This window comes from Setaria italica, chromosome I, assembly GCF_000263155.2.
Source record: "Setaria italica strain Yugu1 chromosome I, Setaria_italica_v2.0, whole genome shotgun sequence".
Lineage (NCBI taxonomy): Eukaryota > Viridiplantae > Streptophyta > Magnoliopsida > Poales > Poaceae > Setaria > Setaria italica.
This window is the reverse complement of record NC_028450.1, coordinates 5,887,534-5,892,025: the sequence shown is the minus strand read 5'-3', so window position 1 is coordinate 5,892,025 and position 4,492 is coordinate 5,887,534. Positions and strand designations below refer to the sequence as shown.

Sequence of the window (4,492 nt, the reverse complement as noted above, 5' to 3'; positions counted from 1 at the left end):
GAGCTGCTCGTTTCGATCCGTGTAGTTTCCGCTTATTCGGTGGTTTCGCGCGAGAATTAACCCCCGTTTCTCTGTGCGGGAGCAGAATTTTGGGCGTTCGAGGAAGGAACTTGTCCTAGTTGTCTTTGTTTCTGATTGAGCTGCTGCGGCCTGGAGGAATCGGACCCACCGCAGTCTCCACGATAAGCACCCGCTGGTAGTTTGTGGCAATTTGTAGCATCAACTTCTAAGAGCGCACGCTTGGATTTCGTTTTCATCAGGTGGCAAATCCGATGGTTCTCTGGGTAGACACTCAAATGTAAATGGTTAATTCGATCGAAACCTCTTTATTGAATCGATGGGGATGGATGCAATCCCTCCCATTGATTCAATCAAGAGGTTTCGATCGAATTAACCATTTACATTTGAGTGTCTACCCAGAGAACCATCGGATTTGCCACCTGATGAAAACGAAATCCAAGCGTGCGCTCTTAGAAGTTGATGCTACAAATTGCCACAAACTACCAGCGGGTGCTTATCGTGGAGACTGCGGTGGGTCCGATTCCTCCAGGCCGCAGCAGCTCAATCAGAAACAAAGACAACTAGGACAAGTTCCTTCCTCGAACGCCCAAAATTCTGCTCCCCGCACAGAGAAACGGGGGTTAATTCTCCGCCGCGAAACCACCGAATAAGCGGAAACTACACCGATCGAAACGAGCAGCTCCGGCGATCCCAAACCGCACGAATTGCCCCCCAAAAAAAAAGCGCCAAACGAGCAGCAAATTAATTCTCCGCCCGTCCGCCGCTGCAGCCAACGCAGCAGCTGTGATCCGATCGACCGAACCAAGCAGAGCAAGCAACCGGAATTTAAAAGGAAGGCAGGGGAAGGGGCGCTTTCTACCTGGATAGCGGGAGGCCGACGGAACGGAGCTGGAGGCGCGTGCCGCGGCCGCTCCGCGCGCGCGCGGCTGGAAGAGCCGAGGCCCGAGGCCCCGCAGAGGCGCGCTCGCGCTCCTCGCCCTCCGTTGCCGCTGCGTGGGGAGCCTAGCCTAGGGTGGCTTCAGGCTCGGGATTTCGAATCGGCGGTGGGCGGCGACCGGTGGCTTTTTCTCCCGCGACGAGGGCGGTGAGCGGTGTGAGGCCTTGGCCACACGGCGGCAGCGGCTGCCGGGAGAGAGGGAAAGGAACAGAACACCATGGTGGGCCAGCAGCATCGCTGTTTGCTACAAGCCTTGGTACTTGTTGGCCCATAACGTTCCTCTCGGCCTACTTACTATTTAAAAGCGACGGGCTTAGTAGACTGGGCTTCGCTGAAGAAGAAGGCTGCAGAAAAATGGGCTTGAAGTCCACTTCTAATGGGCCATCCGACAAGCTAACTGAAAAGAAGAATGGGCCTCGGAGTGAGCGACGGACCCTCCTAAAACCTTACCTCGTAAAAAGTGACTAAAAACTGCCTAAAGTGCCAAACACTTCTCCTAAAAAGTGACTAAAATCTTTTAGGAGGTTCAAGAAGTGACTAAAATCTTTTAGGAGGTTCAAATCTTTTAGGCCCTCACCCCCTCCTAAAACTGACTAAAATCGATTCTGGACCGCTCCTACCCCCACCGCACGCCAGACCCCGCCTTACCCTCTCTCTCTCGCCCGACTCCCGCCGCCCGCTGCCGCTGCCCATCTCCCGCCGCCCGCCGCCACCGCCCAGCTCCCGCCACCCATCCCCCGCCGCGACGCCCGCGGCGAGCAGCACGCAGGGCGCCGCCGGGTGCCGCGTCGCCGCCGCGGGCACCGTGTCCCGCGCCTCAGCGGCCAGCAGCCGCGCGTAGGGCCACCACGGCCGCCCATCTCCCGCCGCTCAGCACCCTCAACACACCCACGCGCACAGGCACGAGCCGGCAACGCATGGCCGGCCGTGGCCTTAGCCGGCGGATGAGGAGCGGTGCCGGGAGTCTGGCACGGCGAGGGAGAGCGGCCGGTGATGGGCGCAGGAGCACCGGGGCTTCACCACGACCCCGTTTTGGCTGCTTGTTGGGGACGAGGAGGCCGGGGAAGTGGTGTTCGGCGGCGGCGCCCGAGCTTGGGCCGGCGGCAATGGCGGCCGCGGGATCTGACATCCCCGGCGCCAGGAGCTACGGCGGTGGATAAGGAGTGGTCGAGGGGGAAGAGGAGGGGGTCAGGAAGCCGTGGGAGGCGGCGATTTGAAGATGGTGGAGCGGAGGCCGGGGATTTGGCCGGCGGACGGGCTCTGCTCAGCTTGGGGAACGCCGTGGAGGGGAACAGGGGTAGCGGGTTGGTGGGGGAGAGGTGCATCTTGGTCATTTTACCACTTCATTCATTGCCTTTAGTCACTTTTAGGAGGTGGAACCAAACATACTTTTAGGAGGTGCTTAAAAATCTCCTAAAATGCTTTAGGAGCTAAAACTTTAGGAGGGTGGAAACAAACAGGCCCTTAATTAACAACCTCGTGCTAACGAGAGTAATATTTTTTCTAAAAAAAAGAACTGAGTACCTACCAAAAGTAACGTTAAAAATAGTAAGCTACAGTACGTGCTTAAAGTTTCAGCACCGAGCCGTGCGTTCACATCCCTCTGGACTCTGGAGCAGCCTGCTGTCGTGTTCTGTGTTCACATCAGAGGCCGCGCCCGCACGCACGCGAGAGGAAGGAAGAGTGGCGAGCCAAGCCGCGCGCCGTGGGGCAGGAGGGCGCAGGACGACCGCCGCGAGCGCGCGCGCGTCGTCGCTCGTCGGCGCGGCAGGCGGGGCCGGGTCGCGTGGACTCCGTGCGCCAACGCCCCCCGTGCCGACACCCACGGACTGGACTGGTGCATGCATGCGTGCATGCAACGTGCATGCCTCTGCACGGACGACGACTCGGATGTCGGATGGGATGGTCAGGCCCATCGGAAATTCAGAATGCCAGTGGCAACTGGCAAGATGGCGTGGTGACGGGCGACCGAACCGGGCAAGCGGGTGACCCGGCCCGACCACGCAGACGCACGCAGTTACGTAAGGAACAGTCGGGCCTTGACTCTTGGCCTATGCTCTGGTCTTGGTGTCCATGGAGTAAACTTTAGTCCCACCCCTATTTGATTTCATGAACTAAAATGGACTAAAGTCTATAAACGTTGTTCAATAAAGATCCTTTTACCTTTCTTCCCTGCCCCTTGGTACCCCTGCGCCTACTCCTTCCTGGCGCGAAACCAATTCGAAGCATCCGATTCAGCAGCGGCCGGAGTCGGAGACGTGGACCATCGCTGGTTCTACGGGCGTCTCCACCTCCATCCCCACGGCCGACAGCATCGTCCCCCAATCAATCCGACCCCTGGCGAGCTACCACCACCACCGATGATGGCAGACCAGCACAACAATCAGCAGTGGTTGGGGTCGCCACCGACGGCGGCGTGCTCCTCGGCCCGTCACGGTCGGCCCCCCACCATTATCCACGCCTAATCTATTCACGGGCGACAGCGGCGGTGGCAACTGGCGATGGCGTCCGCTCTCTCCTCCTCTGCTGCTGCAGGGTGCTACGTTGGAAGGGAGGGCAGCGGCGGGCGGCGATGTCGGCGGCGGGGGGATGGCAGCGGGCAGGAGGGACGACCGAGTGGAAGGGAGGAGGTGGGTGGGAGGGAGGGCAGTAAATAAGGGGTAGGGTTGTCCCCCAATATGCTTTAGTCCACTTTAGTCTAGTTTTGTGGACTAAAGGCTTTAGTCCTACTTTAAGTCCAAGTGTTTGGGTGTTTAGTCCAACTAAAGTGCACATTTTAGTCCAAATTTTAGTCCATGGTGCGAACCAAACACCCCCTATAACAAACCTCTGAATAATGCATGTATGCACGCAGACATGTGCCTGAAACAAAACTCTAATCCTCTGAATAATAATGCAGACATGCCGACATGTGTACCACGTATAGGGTAACAAAACTCTAATCCTCTGAATAATAATGCAGACATGCCGACATGTGTACCACGTACAGGGTAAAAGCTCTGTGCAGGCTGCAGCAATGAAACAGGTGCGATTCTATTTCAGATTTGTCGTGGGTTGGTTTGTACGTGAGTTGTGTCTCTATCAACCTTCTCGCATCGGACATTTAGACATGTGTGCCACATACAGGGTAAAGCTGCAGGCTGCAACAATAAAACGGGTGCGATGCTATTTCAGATTTGTCGTGGCTTGGTTTGTACGTGAGTTGTGTCTCTATCAACCTTCTCGCATCGGACATTTAACATGTTGTAAGTACTGCACACTAACCATCATCGGACCAGTCGGTGGATATGTTGTGATGAAATTTCAGGTGAGGACTTCTTTTTTTTCATGATGAACCTTAAAAGAAATTCATATATTTTTTCAAGTCAATCTGTTTCCATAGGAATCTCGGTGGAGCTCAGCTCCTTCATGTCACTTATACTCACATCATCCGCCTACTCATCGGCACGTGTCCATTACAGTGCGGTATTCTATTATTGCATATCTAGAGAAGAAGCAACTGACGTGGGTGCTACGAGCGACAAATCCATGCGA

The 4,492-nt window shown here is 56.1% G+C and overlaps 1 long non-coding RNA gene across 7 annotated transcripts in view; it reads right to left on the bottom strand.

Annotated features, from left to right (window-relative positions):
* Positions 1-1,131, bottom strand: part of LOC105915049 — a 20,506-nt gene extending 19,375 nt beyond the window's left edge. For all 7 annotated transcript variants that reach the window (XR_002675767.1, XR_001164746.2, XR_002675764.1 and 4 more), the window contains exon 1: positions 881-1,131. This is a non-coding gene — a long non-coding RNA (uncharacterized LOC105915049). The remainder of the gene's footprint in view (positions 1-880) is intronic.
* Positions 1,132-4,492: the final 3,361 nt, after the last annotated feature.